General features: G+C 39.0%; 1 long non-coding RNA gene across 1 annotated transcript in view; it reads right to left on the bottom strand.

The window, feature by feature from the left end:
* The window catches only part of LOC114897167, a 54,445-nt gene extending 30,308 nt beyond the window's left edge, over nucleotides 1–24,137 (bottom strand). The window contains exon 1 of the long non-coding RNA XR_003794021.1: nucleotides 24,023–24,137. This is a non-coding gene — a long non-coding RNA (uncharacterized LOC114897167). The remainder of the gene's footprint in view (nucleotides 1–24,022) is intronic.
* Between the last annotated feature and the right edge of the window lie 1,082 nt (nucleotides 24,138–25,219).

Below are 25,219 nucleotides of genomic sequence, written 5' to 3'. Positions count from 1 at the left end.
TCAAGGTTTTAAGTACCTTCTATCCTGATAAACTCTAATTTATATCCTGGGCCCAGGTCACTTGGCAAACTTCACACTGGTATATTCAACTACATATTCAACATTTCCACTGGTCTAACAGACATTGAAAACTCAATATGACCAAATTTAAACTTCTCTTCTTCTGCAAACCAGTTCTAACTACAGTCTTCCCATCTCTGGTAAGGGTAACCACATACTTCTAGCTTCTAGAGGTCAAAACTTTCAAATCTCCCTTGCCTTCTTTTTTCTCTCTCACATCCAATTCATCAATAGTCTTGTTGACTCTATCCTCAAAATATACCTCAAATCTCACCACTTTACACTGATACCGCAAAGCCCAAGCCACACCATCTCTAACCTGGATTATTGAGACACTTCTCACACCATCACCTCACTTTTAGTCAACCAGTCAGAGTAATCCTTTAAAAACATGTTTCAGAATATGGCACTCCTCTCCTCAGAATTGTGCAATGTCTTCCCACCTCATCTAGCTGAAAATCCAAAGACCTTACATTCCTGCATGATCTGACCTGCTCCTTATTACATCACAACTCAGTGACTACTATTTTTCCCTTCAATAGTTCTACCTGTCAGCCCAATGCAATGGTTTTGAAAAATAACTTTTTTTGTTGATGGTGAGATAAGAATAAAAGAGAAGAAACATGCTTTTATCCACTTGACTGTCTTGCTTCTAAATAGTAGCAGATTATAAGGATTTTTTTTTTTAATTTGGAAAGTGTTAACCCACTAGTAAGCAAAATAGAAAAAGCTGGTAGAAAAAGTTGAGAAGAGAGTGGATAAAGCAAAATCTCGAGGTGAGAAAGAAACTCAGTTGTAATTTTAATCTCGGAAGAGAAAAGACACTTTTTATCTTATTTATTTATTTTCTCCCAGTTTTATTGAGATAGTATTAATTGACATGCAGCACTGTGTAAGTTTAAGGCATACAGAATAATGATTTGACTGACATAAATCAGGAAATGATTATCACAATAAGTTTAGTGAACATCCATTATCTCATATAGATACAAAAGTAAAGAAATAGAAAACATATTTTTCTTGTGATGAGAACTCTTAGGATTTAACATCTTTCATATATAATGTACAGCAGTTATGCTGCACTGATATGCTATACAGTTATACTGTATACCAATCAGAGGACCAGCTCAGGGCCCAGCTGGGCCAAGTGGCCCAGATTTATAATGGGCCCAAACAATGGTCATATTCTTACTCCTGTAAAACATGCTAATTATAAATCATTGATCTATTCATTAAGGCAATTAGTCTAGTGACCTTTTAATCTATTTCAGTTATTATAATTTGAAAGTTACAAACTATTAAAAGATTCTACAGGTATGAGTTATCACAAATTCAGACTGACTCTCTTTCCAGTAGGTCCAAATCTTTAATATTGTCTGTACTTAATGCATTTCATCCATTCTAAGACACAGTCATTTCAGATTTTATCATCTCAGAAATCAAGTTATGTTTTATACTTGATTTTTGAAATTGGGAGCGGTTTCCCCTAGTGGTACATAAAATAATTATGTATTTTACAATCTATGGCATCTTAACTGAGATGAACCACATTATTTACTTTGCCTTCAGTTAACACGAATATTCCCAAGACAAGGAAAAGCTAGAAATTAATCTCTATACTCAAGATTTCTATAGTTTCTTATCCTACAACACATCCACATGTTATTTTATACTCATGTCAATCCTATGAGGTAAGTGTCTGTTATCACTTCCTTTCACAGCTGAGGAATTAGGGCTTTGGAGAAGGTAATCCCCCTGCACGAGGTCTCTAAGCCAAGAGCTGAATGCATGTCCTCAGGCACAAGCTCTGGTCCTTTGACTACCCCACCATGATTACTCCTAGACTTTTGCTCTATATAAAAGCCCTTCTACCCTACACTTTGATTAAGGTGTAAACACTACCTGTACAACATTGGTTGTAACTTACAACTTCTCCTCATCTATATAAAGAAAAGGTGTTTATAAGAATCGTTTGCAACAGCACTCGGTACTCATGAACAATGAGGTACAGGAGCTTGCTGCAAAACCACTTCCTATCCTTTCCTGAGTTCTTTTCATTTCATAGGCCACAGTCGTTGAAATTTCAGGGTCTTCATACTAGTAGACAGAAGCCTTCTTGGATGAAAGAAAAAGAAATTTAGAAAAGAAAAGCATGCAAAAACTGCTCTGCAGAATCAGGGCAATACTTTGAGCTGATGAAGGGAATAAAGATAGCCAATGTCATTAAACAGTCAGTGGAAAAATAACCCTCAACTCCAGATTTACTTGAAGACTACCAGAAAGACAGTGAAACCACATGAAATTGACATAAAAATCTGTTACTTACAGAGAACTCAACTGAGTATATCAATTGGCCAATGCAATTATAATAGTCAGCCCTCCTTTTCAGGTATCACAAGATACTGTTTACCTTATGTTACCCACAAAATGGGTTGCTCACAGATGTTGGTGAGCTACCCTCAGATTACTGGGCAGTCAAGCCAATTTGGATGTTCATGCAACCAAAACAGTCAAACTTCCTAATTACTAGTCTGACTGAAGAATCAGATTTATTTTGGACGTTTGGTGAAATAAACAAATAGACTTCAAGCCTGAGGTTGAACAGGATCTATTTGGAGTGAGGGCTGGATTGCTGCCAAAGGGAAAGAAAAGGCAAAGGGTGGGGGCACTAGAAAAAGGAGAGTAAATGAATTTCTGAATCAACTTTGTCACATGAATACTTAGCTAATTGCTATTATAGTCTTATGATATTAGATACTAAAATGTATTGCTAAGGAGTAGTAAACAAAACAGCATGGCACTAAGGCAAGAATAGATTCAACAATGGAGAGAATATGGTAATTTCACCAAATCAACAGAGAAAAGATGGATTAGTGAATAATTGACTTTGTAACAACTGACCAGTAGTTTGGAAAAACAGGTGAAAATGGATCACTATATCTTTCTTTAAAACAAAACAAATTCCAGATGAATTAGAAATCAAAGTATAAAAAATGAAACCTTAAAAATAGTAGGAAAATATCTTTATAATCTTGGGAAAAAAAGAATTTCTAATAATCTCAAAAACAAAGTAAACATCCATAAAAGTAAAGATCAGTACATTTAATTCCATAAAATTGCAAAGTTTCTACATAGCAAATTATCTCCACAAACTAGATTGAAAGATAAATGACAACCTGAAAAAACAGTATTTTCAAGTCTATGCCCCCAAAATTTTAATATCTTTTTGTAAAGTTCTTAAAAATCAATATTTAGGGATTTCCCTGATGGTCCAGTGGTTGGAACTTCGCCTTCCAATGCAGGGAGTGCAGGTTCAATCCCTGCTTGGGGAGCTAGGATCCCACATGCCTCGCAGCCATAAAGCCAGCACGTAAAACAGAAGAAATATTGTAACAAACTCAATCAAGACTTTAAAAACGGTCCACATCAAAAAAAGGTTTTTAAAAAATCGATATTTAAAAAAATAGAAAGCAATAGACAAAAGAAAAGCAAAACCAAATGACTCTGCATGAGGAATCTTTTTTGGGTGATAAAATGTTCTAATGAAACTGATTTATGGTGATGGTTATACAACTTAGTAAATTTACTTTAAAAGAAAATAAATAAAATCATTGAATTGTGCACTTGAAATGGATGAATTATATATGCTGAATATGTTTCAGCAAAGTTGTTAATAAATGAACAATAAACATTAAAATAGACATTCTTCCTTATTAGTATTAAAAGAGATGCTAACAGTGATCTTCTTCCTAAACTCCCACAACATCACATTGTCTTTGTTTTCTTCCTTCCTCTCACATGGTAGCTCAGTCTCTTTTGTTCATTCCTCCACATCTAGAGGTAGCTATTCCCTAGGATTCTCTGCTGAACCTCCTTTCCAATTTACCACATCCCCTTGCTGGGAATTAGCACTTTCAACTGGCTCTGTACCAATAATAGCAACAATATAAAGCAACACTGCAGACCTCTTTTCTAAGCTCCAGAATCATGCATCCAGCATTCTGCTTGATGTCTCCACTTGATTGAATCACCAACATACTAAATTTAATTTGTGCAGAGGAAAGCTCTCTAATCCCATCACTACCCTCCCCCCACCTACAATTCTCCTTGAGCACTCCCCTTCTCTGTTCATGGTATCTCTCCTCCCACTTGCTTGTGCCAAAACTCTGAGATTTATCCTTGGTACCTTTCTCTCCCTTACTCCCCTCATCCAATCCATCCTCTGTTCCTATAGGATCTATGTCAAAATATCTTGATTCCATTCTCTTCCTTGCAACTCAAAAGTCTCCTATAGTTCAAACTATCATCATCTCCCATCGAACAGCTCGAAGAGCACCTAACTGGGTTCCCAATCCACTCTTTTTGGTGGACACTGAGACACACCACTCAGATTCTGCTTCAATGAAGAACTTATTATGCAGAAGTTGAGTGTGATGTGAGTGAGTCAGCCCCTTCAGGGTTCGCTTGGCTGCAGAGAACTGCCTTGCCCCAGGTGCCACCCCATCCTGGGGAGGCCCCTATCCAATTATGATTGAGTGTGGAGGTAGTAATGCCCAAATAAGCGAGCATCACTGCACCACTCTGGAGGAACACTCCTCCCTGTGTGGTCAGCCAAGGCTGTCATTGGGCTCAAACCCCAAATCACCTCTTTTCTCTAGCGAATCCTTCCTCTTTCCCAAACTTCTACAGGTATTAAGCCCAAGATCACTCTTTTGTAAACATCCTTCCTACTCAGCTCTCTCAGACTGCTTCCTCAGGAGCACAATCTACGCTAGCCTTTTGCTGCCCTGCTTGAAACCCTGCAATGGCATTTTTGGGGTCCTACTGATCCAGACAGATCCCTCTCTTGCCACTCTCCCGCTCCAGTCATGCTGAGTCTCTGTCTTCAAATACACCAAACTCCTCCAGGTCTCAGGATTCTTGTACATGATGGATACAAAATAAGGTTTCATCATGTTAATGGTACCCAAACTCCCATAGACTATGGTATACAGATCGCTCATGAGTGATATATTTTATCACTTTATAAGCTTCTTCCAGGAATGGCTCTGTGTTAGAAAAACTTGACATTCATTTTAGCAGATGGCACAGAACTTTTCTCACAGAAAATGCCCAATAAATAAAACATGTATGGAATTGAACTTGCAAGCTTGGCAACAAATGTTAAATTGCAGGATCAAATCACTATCAACAAGGGCACCCTCAAAACAGCTCTCCTACTAGAACCAAAGCCAAATTCTAGTGGAGAAAGGGGGTGGAGAGACAGGCGACAATTGATACATAAAATGTCTATCTGGGATCAGAAATTCTTTCAAGGCAACTACGCAACAATCTCCGGATGACTCACACCGAAGGTATTTCAGGCAATAGCAAGAAGCACATTGGGCAGTCTTTTTTCAACTCCTGTTTATCACATCTCAGAAACTCCCTTTCAGGAAAGATTTCTTCTTGAATAATTTCATACTAAGTCCTTCTTCTCCCTCTGATTTTTTCGCAAGTAGATTCAAAGCAAAGAATCACTTTATTCCAACTGTTCATAGTATATTTCTTCTCTCTACTTCAAAGGTCCTTTACTTAATGACATTTTTCTTTCCATTCAGGATTCCTGTCAACAAACTCCTGTCATTTTGGCTTATTTGTAAGTTCATCTCATTAAGATGAACTATACATTCCTGAAGTCAACACCTGTGGTCTGTTTAAAAAGAACCTCCTTCTTAGAAGGCATTAGAAAAGTAAGACTGGTAATTTAAATAACTAAAAAGTTTCATAAGAATAAATAATCCATTTGCATACAAAAGATCTCCAATAGAAGACAATCATGACAATATTGGCAGGATAATTTCTTCTTAATAATGCTAATATATTTGGTTTTGGATTTTAGAACTGATAGATAAACAGCTTATATTTTTAAAAATCATTATGAAACAGCTCTTTAAAGACATGAGGAACTTGGACAAAAAACAGGTAATAGAAGTTGGTGGAAGGAAAGGAATAACAGATTGCCCCTAAAGAAGCCAGAAACTTAATTATCACCTTTACTGAAATCCAAACACCCGGGTTCTTGTTTCAAGGAGAACTACTCACAGAATATTTTCATTACGAACCCTATGTTTGTAACTAAAGATTAAAAACTAAATATTATTTGACAGGTTTTTATATGACGACATAAAGAGTGGCTGGAGCCTGGCTGTTGACTCAAAAATTTCTGCCAGCCTCTTTTGCCTGCCAAAATATAGCTTCAATAAGCACACATAAATTTTATTTTTAATAAATAACCACAAAACGGTTTCATAAACAGACTAAACTGTGGATAATTGTAGCTTACAATGAATATGTGTTACAGTTTCAGTAAATAGAAGTTACACAGTCTGAAACTGGCACACCCTATCTCCATCTTATGGATTGATGGCAAACCAGCTCGTGTTGGAACAGCCCAGTGATTTTCTTGGTAAGAAGCCTACATCCTAACTACTTAGGCTTCTGCCTTCTTGCAGTAGCCCTCCTGTTTGTCTCTGCAGACATTAGATTTTGGAGTTCTGAGAATTTAAAAGGATAGCTGAGGTCTCCACGTGGTGTCCCCAAAGGGTCTTCGTGGTAAGAAAAGTTCTTTATGTCCTGACCAAAATGTAGACACCTATGATGGTTTAAAATGAATAAATAAAGTGCACTTGGAGGGAATAAATACTGATGTGATGAGAAGGCACCAGTGAGAATAAACTGTTCTTTCTAACTAACTTTTCTTAGAATTTATGTGTTCTTTTTACTCAAAGGATCCTTTTGGAAGAGTGGATTACGTATTCCTCTGCCCACAGCTTTTTTTTTTTTTTTTTTTATGGTAAGTAAATCAGCTAATTTCTTAAGAAAAAAAGCAGCTTATTGAAAGCTTAATGAATGTTTTCTTTTTCACCTTTAGAAATCAGCTTTATTTTTAAGCTTCCTTGACCACAAGTGTGCTTTGATGAACTTCCCTCCCACTCTTGGGAAGAGTTCCACGTTCCTCACACTCCCAGCTCTGAGTCTCCAAATTCACTTCACATTGACCCCAGGAAACATAGAGAGAGAAAAGTCAAAGGGAGGAATTTTTTTTTAAACATTTTGAGCTTCCTTTTGAAGATGAGGAAAGAGAGTTTTATCTCTAGTAAAAACAGGCCCTTTTGTGGAAAAAAAAAAGTGATGATTGATCAAACAGCATTTAGAATTCCAGGCATGCCAAGATATGGCTGGGTTAAATGGGGGAGATGACCCAAAGACCCCACGCTGTTTGAAAATAAATAAAATAACTCTGGCAACATGTTCTGCATTCCTATTTGTACTTGACAATCTTACATGTTTTACATTGTACCTGTGGCCACCTTTCACTCATTTCTTAGCTCACAGTTGGATTCATTCAGCTACAGTTTACTGAGAACCTCCTTATGGAATGTATGAAACTAGGAACTAGGATGGATGGAGCAGAGCATGCGGTGGGGAGGGGAGATGGAGTAAGATGGTGGCATTGACAGCAAAAAGTGCCCAGCCTAAGGACACAGAACAGAGTAGAGCTGTGGATTAAGTGCCCCATGAGCTCAGGGAGAGAGTGACTCATGCTGCCTGAGCTTGATCTCCATCAGGAGGAATGCCTTGTGGTGTTTTGTGACCTATGAAACATTGGCAGCCTGCAGTGCCGCCTCACAATTCTGTTATGCTCTTCAGGGCGGCCAAGGTTAGATTTCTTGTGGTAAGTTCAGTCCTCCTCCTGTCTGCATCCTTCACAACCCAACCAAACTCCCAGCAGTGTTTCTTGAAGCAAACTCTCACTCAACTTCAGTTAGCCAGTTGTTTTATTCCTCACTCCAAATTAAATTTAACTCTCTCTCTACCTTGTTAAGCAGTTATGTGTAGAAAGCTGTGGAGGATACAAAGATGCCGGGTCTCTTTTTCTTCAAAAAGCTTATAATCCAGTGAGAAAGTTAGACATGTAAAACTCTAACTGGGAAAAAAAGTGCTGTAGTAGAGGTGCAAGTAAAATGCTGTGAGCACTTAAAAATGTAGGGGTGAGTTTGAGTTTGACGGGATCACAGAAGTTTTCACAAAGGTTCTGTCATGTAAACTGAACCAAGAGGCATTGACACCTTTCATGGAGCTCCAAGGAACAGTGACAGCCAAGGACTAAAGATGTATGGGTAGGTGGCTAAGAGTGTCACCAGAACAAAGCTACACAGAGGAAGAGATTAAGAGCTACTGATTCATGCCAGGTCGAATCTAAAACAAGAATAAAAGGTACTCTGAGCATTTTGAAGTTTTCTTAAGAAAAAATAGACTTACACTGACCTGTGATTGAGCAGTGTACCTCTGGAAGCAGTGAGGAGAAAGATCAAATCAGGAGCTAGAATGGACCCATGTCAATGACACACTTATAGAGGGAATAAAGACTGTAAGATAAGAGGCCATTATACAGTCAAAAATAAATATTTTCCTGTGTGAATGAACAAGTCTCCACCATCACATCTCAACCCTCCTGCCACCTTTCCTTTTCAACAATCAGACAAACGACCAAAGAAATCAGATGTTAACCAAATAAGACATTCTCTATTGAGAACTGTGCTGTTCAATAGAGCCTCCTGCAGGAATGGATATTGAACACTTTAAATGTGACCGCTGTGACTCAATAATTGAATTTTTATTTTATTCAATTTTAATTGAATTTCCATTGTCCCACGTGGCTTATGCCTCCATATTGGACGGTGCAATTCTAGAGAATAAAACTTTATTGAGTTAGGAGAGTCAAAGAATTTTTGACTCTGCTGGATTTTAAAGACGGTATCTACCTACCTATCAAAAGCCCCACATTAAGGATAGTAAGATGCAGTGCTTATATTTAGCTCAGGCATGACAAAACATCAAAAACATTGTCATTTCCAAAAGGGATCCCTTTGAGTTACTCAGAAGGACCATCTTTACTTGAAGAGCCCATGTATGGTAGATAAGATCATGAAAATCAGCAAGAAGTTGACTAGTTCTCTCTGACTTCACAGAGAAAAGGATCTGCCTCCTGACTATACATTTTCCAGTGAAGGTTTCCTTGTGAGTAGTCACCCCATTGTAACTGAAGCACAGCAGGATGGGATGACCATGGTGTGTAGTTAAATGTTTTTGTAAGTTGATTTGTGGTACTAACTTCCTGGATCATGGAAATAATTTTGTTCAATATTTTTTTCTCTGTGGGTTTGGAGTCAAGAATTACAAGTTTCTTAGACTTTAACTTTGAGTGTTCCATGTAGTTATTTCAAGAAAACTCTTTCGCAATTTTCTTGGTAACTGATTTCTTGTTACATGAGTTCAGATATGCTATGTGTCATGGCTTCCAGTCAACTATCAGGACACATGACCTTTTTAATACTTCAGTCCTTAGCACCTCTTATGGGACACTGTAGTAGACTGGGTAAAATCAGCACTAGATAATTTTGCTAATCTCTTGAACAAAATATACTAGAGAAGCATTGGAAGAAATTTTCTAATAGGAAGATTTTGAAGTAACATTTTATTTCTACATTGATTATTTCCAGTGGAACAAGTGTTTAGAAGACGGCTATAATAATCTGAATCTCTGAAAGCCTTTAAAAATAGGACAGATTACCTTGAAACCATAATTTTAAAAATAGAGTGCCAAAAGCCACAAAGATGAAATAGTGTTTTTCAAACTGTGGGTTACCAAGTAATTCAGGAAATCAATGTAGTAGATTAGAGCCAAATTTAAAAATTAGAATAGGATAGAATAGGGTAGGGTAGGACTGGATGAAATGGAATGGAATATGATACAATGCAATACAAAAAAATCAGTGTACATCACACCTACTGAGGGAAGGAAAATGCTGTGTCATAAAACTGTCAGTTGTGCTTGTGTGTGTTCTCAGTTCTGATGAAAAGAAATGCTTTTACAGAACATTACTGTACAGAGACCTTGAAAGCCACTGATTACCAGATGACAGGACTTGAAGTTTCCTGCTGAATGTATTGTTCCATGTGACAAATGTTTATTAAACATCTATTCTATGCCTGATATTGGATTCAGTTTTGAGAACATATAGCTAAATACATGCTCACTTCTCTCAAATAATATACCATCTAGCAATATACACATCCAAATAATTATAATACAATAACTACAATAGATGTGTGAAGAGTTATGCTGGGAACATGGCAGAGGGAAACTCCTGCATGTGATGGAAATCAGACAGGAGCTGTGAGGAAAGCTTCACAGAGGAGCACTTGATCTGTCCTTGAATAGTAGGTAACTTGGAAGGACAGAGAAGGGCATTCTAAGAAGGCAGACTATAATACATTGCTGTATCTTAAGGTTGACATGTGAAATATATTTTGCCTACAGTCTGGGATGGTACTCAAATTTCACTGCACACCTTGGTCATTTAATACAGACTGCCTTCAAACCTAGAGGTATAGTGAAAGTTGAGATATTTTATTCTTGTTACTTTTGAATTGTTAATAAGATGTTAGTGTTTGATTTACATCTTAAAACCTATCACTTTTTTTTTTTTGATGTTGGGGGTAGGAGTTTTATTAATTAATTTATTTATTTTTGCTGTGTTGGGTCTTCGTTTCTGTGCGAGGGCTTTCTCTAGTTGTGGCAAGTGGGGGCCACTCTTCATCGCGGTGCACGGGCCTCTCACTATCGCAGCCTCTCCCGCTGCAGAGCACAGGCTCCAGACGCACAGGCTCAGCAGTTGTGCCTCACGGGCCTAGTTGCTCCATGGCATGTGGGATCCTCCCAGACCTGGGCTCGTACTCGTGTCCCCTGCATTAGCAGGCAGATTCTCAACCACTGAGTCACCAGGGAAGCCCAAAACCCATCACTTTTGAGAGCAAAGTTTTTCAGATGGAAGAGTTCATCTCAAATGGGTCAAAAGTTATACTTCCTAGGGAAGCAAACAAAAATTATTTGCAGAACAGGGTTTAGACAGACGTATATTGCTCAAACTCCTGTCTTTTGGAGGTTTAAGCAAAACATATTTATTAGAAAATAAAATAGTGCATAATAAAAAAATCAAGAAAATTAAGTCATGCTTTTGCATACTTATTAACAGTTATAGGACATACGTCATTTAACTTAATTTCACACTTATAAGGTTTATGTTATATTGGGTGTTGGGTAGAAACTGAGGTCCAGAACCAGGCGTGTGTGTCATGAATAACGACACAAAAGGCTTTTGGAGCCAATTTAGATAGAATGTGTGTGCTTTATAAGCATGAAATTATAGAGAGCCAAAGCACTACTCCAAAATAAAACTTTTCACCACTGTTTTTTCTTGGCATCATTTACATTTGAGTGTGAATATATTTAGTATTTATTTTGAATTGATTTCCTCTTTTTTTCCTTTTACATGATATCTAACAATATTTCAAATATTATTTCAACTCACAGGTACTAAATGATGCAGCAGAATCTAACAGAACTTTACATATTAAGAAAGACAATTGCTAAAAAGAGATCATTGATAAATTTTATTTGGTAAATCATGTTAGTCATTCCAAATGTAGTGTATATGTGTGTGTGCATTTGTATGTGTATTCTTTCTTTAAGAAGAAAAAAGAATCTTTCAATTACTTTTAAAATAATCTCAAAGAATAAAAATAACCCTTGTATTTTAGATTTCATAAGTTCCACGGGAATTGCCATTGTAAAACTTTTCATATGACCTTGAGGTATATGACCTTACTCTCCAAACACTGAACATTTTTTTAATAATGACTTAATGACTTTGATTTGAAATGAAAAATAAATAATATTTCCAAGCTTTAACATAGCACAGTTTTAAAACAAAACTAAACTTTTCTCCTGAGGTACCCATTAAATTTTTCAGGTCTTGGAAGAGAGAAGCACAGTAATTACAATTGCAGGCTCTACCTAAGACTTAAAAGTCAAGGAAACCCGAAAGAACCATAACTTTTAAAGCAGCTCTTAAGGGTTTTCCAGAATAGGAAAAGTGATTATGAGTTAGCTGTGTTTGGGTTTGCTTTTCATCCTGCGGGAGTGAAAGTTAGACCGAAAGTATATGTGTCTTGGAGTAAAAGCTGCAGCTCCTTTCCCCAGCTGCCTGAATGCTGTAATGTCAGATTTTTCAAATTCTTCTCTACCTTGGAGGAATCAGATATTTCCAGGAGCGCCCAGATGGGTGATTTTCTTTCCAGTGGGACTTCAATTGTCTACCTGTTTACATAGCAGATGCTCTGTAATTTAACCCCACCACAAAAGACAATCATTATGATTAAATCAGGCACTGATTTAACAAGGTACACCTAATAAGCACTTCTGCTCATCAGGTCTTGCACAAACAACATTCTTTCATTGTGCAACTTGTTAAATAACTTTTGTGTCCTGTTGCAGACTCCAGCACCAGGTGCTAAGTGCTGTCTCTTGACTGACTTTTCACCTAAAAGCAGAAAAGTTACCTCTCCATCCTAGAAGCTGTGATCTCGGTCCATGTAACCTATATGGAAGCTGGAAAGGGAGACAGTTTTCCCACTGTTTGCACTCTTTTGGTATACTGCACGTCTGAGCAGGATATGTGTCTCAAAACACATGGCAAAAAGAATGTGCCTCATAGAACATAACTTTTTCCAAACTCAGTTGGTTTCCCCAGTTTTTAAATTTCCTCCCCCTTAGACTCTTATTCAAACAGACACATGCACAAGCACACACACACACACACACACATGCAATTTAAAGAAAGCAAGGGAAAACCAGAAAGGTCTTGTGGAAGGAGAACAAAGGAAAACAAAGCTTTAAAAAGAGAAAGAGAAGTACATGTTATAAAGGAACATAACCAAGGGTAAGAAAGAAACCTAGAGAAGAGGAAAAGTAATTTTCAGCTCTGTAAAAAGGAACATATTCCATAGGAGAAAAAAACACCCAGCAGAATTGCAGTTCCTGTGTGGACTTATAAAGTATTATTTCCTTTCAAGCCCAAAGTTGGAATATGTGGATCAGCTTCTCCTGTCTCTGTCCAGTGTCTTGGCTATTTCTGTGCCTTTGTCACTGTATCTCACCTTTTCCTTCTTTTTTTTTAATCTCCCTCCTTCTCAGAAGGTAAATAGAAGGTGGCCCTTCCATAAAAGACTATTATACCTTCTGGGTTGAAGAATGTGGAAGAACTAGTCAGGAATTCTAAACAGTCAAGCAGCATTAGGCTGGGCAAAGCTGTTGTCTGGAGGAGGGAAACTGAGTGAGCCTGGACATGGGAATAATGAAGCTGATGTCCTCAGAAATCACTGCAGTTTATACTTTCCACTTAAGGACAACTCACAGCTCAAAAACAAACTGATAGAGTCACAAAGGCACAATAAGGGTTTCTAGTTTGTTGCTTACTTAGAGAACGTGTTTTGATGTGTTCCTTCCACCCATCCCAGGCTTTGGGACAGTAGGAGTGGTCCCTCTCCCAGAGTTGTTTCAAATCCTGCCTCTGCCAGCAGACCTCACAGCTGCACCCACCACATATTATATGATACACTCATGCAGTAGCTCACATAGGAATACATTTCTCTCCAAGTGTTGTTTTGCTGTCATTTCTGGAGTAGAAAGGAATTATGATATAAAGATATGACAGAGATCCCCAAGATTTATATGAGAAAAGAGAAACCAGAAACCCAAAAAAGCTGCTTTTATATATAAAGACCAGTGATAGATAGGTAGATATATTAGATGGATGGATGGATAGATAGATTATTAGATAGGTAGATAGATAGATAGATAGATAGATAGATGAGAGAGAGAGAGAGATCTTCTTAACTTGTTTCCCCATCTTGCCTTTTGTAAATCCCTGTGACTGTTTTTGCTTGCATATGTCTTTTTACACAAAGGTAATATTTACGACTCACCATCAAAAAGTTACCCATAATAAATTACCTAAGGACTATTATAGATTTTCAGTGAACAAATCATGATCCAGCTTTTGATCCAGCTTTTGATCTCCTTTGATCTCATCAAGGAGAAGAAGCAAGTACATCCACAGGCGCTTAAACCCTAATCCTAACCTGATTTACATGTGGTCCCCAACTTTTAAAGATCATCTGCCCTGACATGAAATCTCGTATTCCTTCCTCAAATTTCAACACTCCTTCCTCTGGCCTAGTTATCAAGAAGAGCTGTCCTATGGATGACGCTGATGCTAATAATAATGGAGGTGATGATGGTGGTGGCGATGATGACAGGATCATAGCCAACAACTGCTGAGAGTCACTATTTGGCAGGCATTAAGCTAAGCATGTTTCATGGATTATCTTACTCAATTTTTATAACAACCCCAGTGAGGTAAGACCTATCCCCATTTCACAGGTGAGGAAACTGAAACACATATTAGGCAAATATCATACTCAAATCCACATGCTAGTAAGTGACAGAGCCTCAGCTTGAACCCAGACAGTCCAACTTCAGAGCTTGTGCCATTAACCCTAACTCTCTCCTGCCTCCCATGATGTCCGTGCACGTCCTGAATCACTAAGAGTCTGGACTCGTCTACAAGATGCTCAGGCCAGGCACAGTGGGGGTGGCCATGCAAGTACCTAAGTGTGCCTATGTACTCAGCTTACTACATTTGGGCAAACTTAGAGCCAATTCCTACACAATTGATTGGGTTATGGAACGATCCAAAAATGTAAGGGGCCAAAACAGGCAAACTGTTTCACAGTCTGGCTGTTCCTTTCACACAGACAAAGCCAGAATCCCTGTGAGCAAGGCCAGTTCTGTGGCAATGTGAAGAACACAGGCATCTCCTATATTCTTCACCCTCCCAACCAATGCACCCAAAATATGCACAATCAAAGCCATCCATTTGTGCTCTGATACCTCACCTGAGACCTGAAATAAAATGTAAATGCAATATACACACAGGGAACTGAAGCAAGAGGCAGAAATATTTTTAAAGAGTTCTAGAAAGATCCAAGGTTCACAGTACCCCTAACTCCCGCCACTGCTGCCATACGCACACAAAAATGCAAGTGCACGCACACACACACACACACACACACACACCCTACAATGAGCCACCCAAATGTCAGGCAGAAACAGTAGAGAGCAGTAGGAAAAAAATAGAAGGAAATGCTTAAAATGAGCAATAAAGATAAGAGGAAAAAAATCTTTCATTCATTCTATACTGTATTCATTCATTCAATAAATATGAATTGAGCATCAAGCCTTACGGATGTAAGTTAAGGAGCTGCCAGTCTAGTGCAAGAGATATACACATAAACAAATGACAAAGTAGAGAAAATTCACCACCTTTTTAAATCAACCTTTTTAGTAAATAACTGTGTGTAACTACATGTCTTTGAATGGTTTTGAAACAAAGCCTATCTTATACAAGGATTAGCTGTTATTCTGGTTCCACATATGTCCCTTCCCCTTCATTACTGGGTAGTCAACGATTAAAAATGGCTAATTTCAAGTATCAATAAATCTTGGCTCCACATTTAATTTCTTTACCTAATTTTTTGGCTCACTTCCTGAATTTTAAACATCCATAATCTGACTTCACACATGCTTTCAAGTAACTTCAATTAATGTATATGGTGTAGTATGAGAGGAACGTGTTATAACATGTACAAGACCGGTTCTTTCTCCAAAGAATTTTAAACTTGTTTAAAGTTTAAACTGTATGCCTGTAAGACAGGCATACAAATAACTTTATCACAGAAGTGGTGCAAATTATTGTGAAAGTTAGAAAGGTAAAACTGCCTACATGTAGTTGAAGGAATTCAGAAGGATAGCTTTTCTTGTAATTTAACTTGAAATCTTTGAGTGATTTCTTTTTTTAAAGGGAGGGAATAAAAATTAAATTCATTAAAGTTCACAAATCTTTAAAAAACGAGATAATATTCAATAACCCTTATGTCTGAAGACCTCAGCATTTGCTTATGTTTAAGAAGTTGAAGAAGTTGATAGACCTAACCAGAACCTTTTGGGGGCTTATGAGTTTGTCATTGGTAATGCCCACACTTGAGCTCTAGCTTCAGGTATGGTTTGATCCAGGGGCTCAAATAAAGCCCTAGAGTTGAAATTTCTCCATCTCTTGACTGTGCCTCCTACTGTGTTGACTTAATTTTCAGGCTCCTTGTGGTGACTACTGACAACTCCAAGCTCATGCTCTCCCATGTTCAATCCAACAGAGAAGAGAAAATGTTTCTTCCCAAGAGCTCCTGCATATTCCCTGATTCACTCCTTTCCGCCTCTGCAATACTCATTGTGGTTAAGGTGCTTTGATGCACTGAATGGCCAAGCTTGAGTCATAGACTCCACTCCTGGCATCAGATATGACAGCCTAACTGAATCAAATAGACAGAGTAGAAGATGGTCAGCAAAGAGAAGGAAAGAGCACATGTTGCTGGACACCTCAAACAAATATCCTCTACACACACTTCATTCTTCTAAATGAATATACATAACCCTTACATTCCAATCACACAAGAAGCAACATCCATGAGGAATATAGAAAAATAAATTATATAATTGTGGTTTTTGAACTAAAACCTCTACATAAATAATTGATTCTTAAATCTATATTTGTCTTTGAATGAGTGATTCTACAGTCCCTCGAATCTGTGTTCTTCTCAGATATAAACTCTGAATCTTTAATCCCTCCTCCTGAATTCGCTTGTGCATTTTGCTCTCATTCACAGAGCTTCCATTGATGAGATAGGACTTCCGAAGAGAAAATAAGTGCTGACTCTCCAATCAAATGTGGGTTAAAAAAAAGTAGAGAGAAATGGCATCCCTTAAACTTATCAACATGTTGAAGCTAAACAGGAAAAATATGTGCAAAAGCAGGAAAGAACCAGAATACACACTGGGGGCTTGTCCATCTCAAAACTTTCTACTCAGCTGTGGAAAGTGTGTAATGGTTCTGAGAACATTGTTTAGCACCAGGGGTGGGGAGATGGAGGAAAGACCATAAATGCATATTAATGAATTTATCCCATGCAGATCATGCTTCTAGCTAATGGAATAGTAAATCATGACCGACACTCTGCAAACACAACTATTAAACGCACTCAAACACCCCATCAAAACATACACACTTCTCGTCATCTGCCTTTTCAGATAATTATCATTACACTTTTAGAACAAGTTTGTGTGTATAGGCTTTTTACTTTAGGTTGGTTCAACTTCTCTTTGGAAGTAAGTGGAATTATACATGAACCAAAGCTTACTGTCAGGAAAATATAAGATTCTTAATAAATGTTTTATTTGTTGAATTAACAATAATGGTTAATGGGGTACATGTTGCCCCACTTGAGTAGGGCACATCATAATTTTAACAAGGCCCTGTAGGAGCCCTTCTGCAGACAAGGCCATGACTCAAAGGGATGACTATTATTAGGAATTCCAGACATCACAGTAGATGCCAAGGGGAGAATTGTCTTAGCTTATGCTCTATTGGGGAACTTCCTGGTTTCACTGTTTATCTTCCCAACAAGTAGAATGGGTTTCACCTACATTAAATCTACTTATAACAAATTAACAACCTCTGAAGTAAGTCTTGTCAAATCCAGCAGCCTCATCCAAATTAGATTGATTTTCTAAATACAATTCGTTTTCTGGCAAAATGAGTTCACTCATAAAAAATGATACCTAAGAACTCATACATGATTAAGAAGTTTTAAAAGAATCTTAAAACATGCCTGATGAAATTAAACATTTATGTGATGAAAACTCCGACATATTCAAAAGTAATGTCCAGCACTACACATTGTACAATTTGGAGCAGGAGCATGGGTAGGGGTTACCATTCACACTGTACTTCATGTGAATGATGGCCGCTGGAGATGTACAGTGCAATAGAGCAGTATGTGTGTTGTTTTCTTAAAATGCACCGTGTGTATGTGTGTGTCTGTGCCTGTACATACATACACTTATCTATATCTGTATCTATCTATCTATCTATCTATATCTCAAACTAGAGTCAGTCTTTCCGAAATTTCTCCTCTACTCAACAGATAGTAAATTGGCTTGGGATTTCCCAATGCATTTGTAATGTGGAAGTGGCCTCAAGCCATTCATATCCCCCTACTGCCATTTACTGTTGATGAATTGTATTTTCAAGTTGAATTTCCCAGACACGTAAGACTTGTCTATAATTGTAAGTAATACATTTGGTTTCTTTCTGCCTATAATATATATACTAAAAGTTGGGTGTGTGTGTGAGAGAGACAGAGAGAAAGTGACAGAAAGAGAGACTCAAGTATCCATTTATCTCAAAATCATGGCAACCACAAAACTTCTTCTCCAAAATTCTTCTCCATAAACAGAGAGAAGAGGTGTCCTGCCCATATCAGGAACCAACTGTGTGAGCCTATGCAAGTCACTTTTACTTCTGAGTCTTTCTATAATTTTAAGTTGCACATTTCATTTAAAGAGGATAAATATTTATTGTTTGGAGATGGTCTACTTGGTAGCTTCAGAAATAAACAGAATCTAACCTCAGTAGATTCAACAGCAAGAACAAGCTGTATACTACCATCAAGACTTACAAAAGGTCACCAGCTTAAAAGAAAATTGGGAATTCTGACAGATGGTGTAATATTTTCTCTTAGCTGAAGTTAATGTGAATTAATTGTAATAAAACTACCCAATTTCAAAAACAAAAACCAGGCTGGACTATAATTGGAATAACACTTAGCTAATCTGTCCAAATTGGATGTCAACCAAGTTTCCAGGGTAGAAAAGACTTATGACTGGTCACTAGTTCCCAGTACAAGTTTCAGTTTTCAAAATATTTCCTTAGGAAAAAAAAAAGGGGGGGGGCAGAATACCAATTTTGAACTTTAAAGAAAAAACCTCTGCCACATATATTCCTGGAATCTGGCTTAGTGCTGTCTCACTTTTTCCCCTTACCTGAACATTTCTGTAAAAATGGACATTGTCCAGTTAAAATGTTCCTTTCTTTGTTGTAAGCTGCCCTCATTTACCATCCCACAGAAATGAGGAGTGAGCATCTATAACAATATAGTCTTTCATATACTTAATCCTCACCACTAAAGAACTCCATTTATTCTTCCCTTATTTCCTCCTATATAGATTTTCCTATAAAATGTATATTCACACTCTCTGCTGATTTGTATCTATGGGAAATCAATGTCTTCTTTAGTGCTCCAGAGACTTAAAGAAATAACCCGTTCTCAGCAGCAACAGGTTGTGTTCACAGAGATAATTTACCTGTGAAGTATTACTCGGCAGTCTTCTGAACCTGTTACCATCACATTTCTCTGCGGTGTGCTGTGTCTTCTCTGATTAGACAGTGTTTGTAAATAAAACATCTCCACTCGTAAATCAGATAAGGAAGCCGTTGGGCCTCTTGCTAAGACAGTGACAACTAGAGATATTCCAGGCATTTGTGTCAACTTCGACTCCTTCCTAGTGCTTTAAAAAATCATTATGGAGATGAACGAGTTGATGTTTAATACCTCACCAGCCAGGAGCCTTCTTACTGTTCTGAAGATCTCAGAGCTCATGACTTGGGAGACATTGAGCCTGGAAGGATCCAGCTGATATAACCGTCTTCTTTTTTTAACTTTTTATTTTAGATTGGAGTATAGTTGATTAACAATGTTGTGGTAGTTTCAGGTGTACAGCAAAGTGATTCTGTTATACATATACATGTATCTTTCAAACCCACGCCCCCTGCAATGGAAGGGCTGCGTCCCAACCACTGGACCGCCAGGGAATTCCCTAACCATCTTGTTATACAGATTACAGCGCTGACATCCAAAGTGGTTAAGAGACATTTCCAGACGTAGCCAGCACCCCACAGGTAGTTAGTGCCAATATCAGGATGATAGTCGGTCTCCTGGGTCTCAGGCCACTGTTTCTGGCTTTTGAGTAATCCAGTAGCATAAATAATTTCATAATGAGTGTGTTCTTCATGTTGCTATTCATACAGAGAAAATTCTTCTCAGGGAATTGTCAGGCAAAATCATTAATAGCTTACAAAAAAAATAGAAAGAGAGAGAGAGGGGAGATTTCCCCCCTGCCCTTTGAGCAGCATCTCCTCATATACACCCACAGAGCGGGAGTTCCCATTACACAGTAGCCAGGAGGGTTGCCCAATCTCCATAAACCGCATTTTACTCCAAAAGTCTTTCTCAGTAGAGGTGTCTTGGAGAGGAGGCCATGCACCCCACGGAGGGGACACGGAAGCCCTCAGAGATGCTCTGAGAAAGGGCTCACCTAAGGCCACCTCAAGACCGTTTCCATTCCTAGGAACCAGAACATCCTGCCACCAACAGTCCTTCCGTGGCCCATAAAACTGGCTCTTCTGCCACTCCCTCCGCCTTCCCAAGGAAAGAGCCGGGAAGAAGCTCCTGCCTCTCTCTCCATCAACCAGCCTCTCGTCCCCAGTGAGGAGGAAAGTGGCAAGAGCCTCCCTTAGGGGTGGGGGCCAGGGGGGCCTGATGGGACAACGCATGCTGCTCAGGGATCTCTTTCTGGAAACAACCTGCCCTTCAGGCAAGCCCTTTCTTCCTCCTCTAGGTCCCCACGCCTCATAGGAAGCTTTGTCCCCCAGCTCTGCAGACTGGGACGGGGTAGGTAGATAATCAGAACTGCATTTTGGTGTTGGATCCCAGCCACATCCTATTTATAACCATAAATAAAACTCATTCCTCTATCCTGCCCACAGAGATGATTTCTGAATCGATTCAGTCTGATGGGAGGAAACATGGAGATGGGATCGATTGGCCCCTTTAGAGGTTTAGGTGGGGACGAGTGGGGAGGAGTGACAGATCCCATGGAAACTCAGCATTCAGTAGGAATGTTAACAAAAGGAATTAAGCCAGGGTCCTTGCCTTGGGCCAAAACTAAGTGGACATTTCATCAAATTTCAGCACGGAAGAAGCTGGGTATTATTGGCCTATCTGATGAAACCATGAATAGATTCACGGAAGAGGTAAAAATAGGTACAGTTACTTAGAAAGAAGCCAGGAGAGATTCTTATGGAGTTGGGCCTGAGGCAATGTCGCACGGTGAGCAGGCCTGAAACCAGGGATCTGATCCGCCTCTAACCCAGGCTTTTCCTCCCACCCTTGAGAAATTCTCCCTGAGGTGTTTCTCTGTGAGGTGAGGGTAAGCATTTCTGGATGAGGTTGTTTTTAAGACAATGTAAGCCCTTTGAAACAGTGAAGAACAATAAAAAATTAAAAGGATTATTACGTGGAAAAAAAAACCCTGAGAAACAATTAAAAGACCTAGATAACTGAGCATGGTAGTATTTTCAGGCTGTTGAGCCTGAGATGAAGGGAGGACCCTGAATTGGGTAAAAGAGAGGAAGGAAGAGAACTAACTTAGGGCAGGACCAAACCAGAGTGGGAGACCCAAGGCCAGCTCAGGGCCACTGCTGGTCTTTAAATTTTTCCTTTGCCAACTAGGAAACAATGCCCCTACCTCCAGGAAGAAAAGCTTGTGTCAAGGTGCACAGCGTGGTGAAGAGAACAGGGTTTGCATTATAGCCGCCTTTCACCCTCTTAACCAGCAATCTTGTGTGCTGCTCAACCTGCCTAACTGCACATGGCAGCCCTAGGGCAGCTCCTGGCTCTATGTGACTGGCTACCTAAGTTTCTCTGTTTTCCAGTTGCAGCCCCAGAAAGCTGGAACTGTAGTGATGCTTGCCATTCTCACATAGTTTTAAGCATTAAGTGATATACATGAAAGCACTTAGGGAAACATACACAATGACAGAGATTATTATAAGGCAGCCTAACCCAGGGCTCTTCAGCCAGGCAGGAGGGAGACCAAAAGGCTCAGTTCGTCATGATGAAGCTTGAGGACAGAGCACTGGGTACAAAGAGGAATAGTGTGGTGTTTCCAGAGACATGTGCTCACAGCCCCCTGAGGAATGCAAAGCCTTTCCTCTTGTTATTCTTCTAGCAGTGGGAGTCCACCGTTTGCATTCATGTTTTGTACAATTACCCAGAGGCTATGGCAACATTTTTGCATATTTAATCAATCTAATAACCAAAACCTGAGACCGTGTGCACATCACCTGTATTAACTCTCTTCTCTCACAGCTATTCACTCATCCTCCCTTTCACAAGTCTCTCGTGCCTTCATTTTTTTTTCACACATTCCTGTAATTTATTCATCTCAAGATGAACTTCTGTCTCATTTAATCATTTAACCAGACCTTTGGTGCCTATGTAATTGATTCTTCCTGGGTTTTAATTTGCATCTTTGACTCTGCCATCCTGATTTCTTTGACTATCCCTCTCTCTGTGTGACATATGTTTATGCTTTAACAGGTTTCCAATATTCTGGAAGACTTCAGAGGCCAAGGTTGAAAAATAAAAATGCTATTTTAAATAGAATCCTATTTGATTGGCCAAGCAACTGAGCAAAACCTCCAGCTTTGTGAAACAGACAACCAGGGTCATCCTTTAGTGCCCTGCTGCCCAGAGCCAACCAGGCTGGCTGCCAGGCTGACCAAGGACTGCGGGAATGAGGAATGAGGCCCATTGATTAGAAAATGTTAGGGTTTCCTGGGACGGGATTCGATTTGATTTTGCCCCTATTCGATTTAGGGACCAACTACTTATTTTTGGATTTGCTTTCTGTTGGGGGTGGAGGGCATTGGAATGGAGAAAACATACTAAGGAATTAATAAACTGGTATGTTTGGAAAGCAGGGAACAGATAAGTCGTTCATCAATAGTGCATTCTACATTGCCTCTGGGAACAAGATTTGTGTTTTTAATTCTGTGTAGATTAAGCGTAATTGGAATTACATACGGATTCTTATAAATTAATATCACCCACGGAAGGTCCATACGATAGGAAGCAGGGAAGGGAGGCGAGGTGTTATGATTCAACTTCATGAGCCCATATGGCAACTAATCCGATAAGGTCTTTCCCAGTTCCCCACAGGGGGCCGTAACCCTGGGCTTGGGTTACATGTGTGACTGAATTTGTGAGATCCTGCCACCGACCTGACACAATCCTTTTATTTTTATTTTCTCATTGATATAATGGGAGCCATAAGATAAAAATTATTCCTGAGTATTATTATGCAAAGGAGTTAATATTTTTAAGCACCCAGAAATTCTACCATACGACAGAGAAGTACCGAATATTATGGAGGCCACATGCATTTATTATGTTCTTCAAAGGAAAAAAAAATATTACTCAAGTTTTAATCACAAACATAGAATCATTAAGCTTGCAATGTGGATGTGTAATTTCTGCCAAAAAGAAAAAAAAAAAAAATAAAGAAAACATTCCAAGTCTTTCATTTGTTTTAATGAGCTTCAGAACCAGCTATTGGCACCCAATTTTTTTTTAATATGCATCCATTTTCTTATTGCTATATTTAAACAGTCTTTCAAGAAAAGTGGTCAATTCACTTCAACTGTACAATGGATTTTTAATAAACCAAGACCTTTTTATAACAGATAGGCTGTCTTAATGTTTTGTCTTGAATCAATGAGAAAACCTAGATTCTGAGTGCACTTATGTACTGTTATGAATAATATTATTACCTCCTTTATGGTTTTATGAAATCTCAATCACTTGTGGGTATTGAAATAGTAAATGTGAACCGGACCCAATCTTTCAATAGATATGTATATCTTTGCACTTCGGGTCTTAGGCATCAAATTTCCCGTCCAGGATTCTGGGAACTCCGATTCGCACCCCCAACATGACTAAATGGCTATTTCAGTTGCTCTGTGATTGCTCCTGAATCCACCACTGTGATTAAGTTAGTGACAAAGTGGGCCAGAGCTAAAAGGCTTGGATGTGGATATTCAAGAGATAAACTTTTTGAAGGTTAAAAAAGGCGGGGGCAGCAACTAAAGGAGGGCAGGATTCATACAAGAGAAAAAGGGAAGAGGTCCAGGCACAGGGCTCTCCCATTCTTTATGCAGTTTGTTCACTGCATAAAGATGCCAGGGAGAGTGACTGAGTGGGGGGATCCGTCTCCACTCACCATGGAGTGCGTCCAGGAGCACGGCTGCATCCACCTGGAAGAGGTGTCTTTCTCCATCACGCAAAGGCTTCTAAATCCACACTTAGAAGAAGGTAGGCAGGTTCCAGTCTTGATCCCTGGGGCACATGCAGAGGACTTTAGTCTAGGGGTGTTGACTCTAAGTAAGGGAATAGTCCAAAGTTACAGCAAGGGCAGTGCTTCAAAGAGTGCTAATCACTGCTGGGCCCAGAGCTTGAGTGATGAAATTAGAGGGAAAAGAGAAAATGGAGCGTGGTGAGAAAAGTATTTCTTGGTTGGACAGAACTAGAGACAGCAATAAAGCATACATACATATTCGGAGAACAAGGCCAGGGTAGCTGAATGGGGCTTACTTAACAAAGAAGATGTCAAAAAATATTTGAGAGAAGAATATACGTGCAGGAACGTCTTAGTGATCTGGCCCCAATAGGCAAACATCTGTTCTTTCTAAGTCCTCTCATCTGGCTGAGTCTCTTAAAGGGCCCTAGATTAGGTGGAAGTGAGTAGGACTCAGAGATAGAAGTGCAAGACTGAAAGGTCTAGGCTCTGTATGTGAAGGGAAAGGAAGGTTTTTTTTCCTTTTGTGCTCACAAAGGAACGTAAGAGCCACAGAACGGGATCATAAAGGAACAAGCCACCATGAGCTGCTGGCCTAAGGCTCTTTCAAATTCCCCTTCCTCTGGGCAAGATTAATTCCATAATCTAGTAGCTTGACAGAAACTACAGGAGTGTGGAGCGGGCAGGAGCTGCTGGTGGAGAGAATGTTCTCAGCTCCAATGATGCAAGCGCATAAGGTCAGGAAGCCCATTGCCCATCGTTGAGAGGAAGTAGATAGTGACGCGGACAGGAGATGGATAGAGCTAGCAGCCAGCTGCAGGTGAGAAGACCCTCCATTAAAAATAATAGTGAAATTCTCTGGCGCCATGCCTGCTGAGCAGGAGGTCGCTCTTTGTGCTAAAGTGATTCCGCTGATACTTTTAAATGTTTTCCTTTTAGTCTGCTTTGGAAATTTGGAATTGTGTGTTATAGATTCAATTTAATTTTTCTCTTAAATTTCTAGTTTCCAATTTCCAATAAATTTCCAATACTATTTATTGAACCCCTTCCTTTTTTTCACTGATTTGAAATAACACTTTAAAAATGTATACTAAATAAATTCACAGGATTGTTTTTGTTAAA

Source organism: Monodon monoceros, unplaced genomic scaffold (assembly GCF_005190385.1).
Source record: "Monodon monoceros isolate NGI ecotype Baffin Bay Population unplaced genomic scaffold, NGI_Narwhal_1 Super_Scaffold_16, whole genome shotgun sequence".
NCBI classification, from domain to species: domain Eukaryota; kingdom Metazoa; phylum Chordata; class Mammalia; order Artiodactyla; family Monodontidae; genus Monodon; species Monodon monoceros.
Note: the sequence above shows the minus strand (reverse complement) of the source record. Positions and strands in the feature narration are given on the sequence as shown.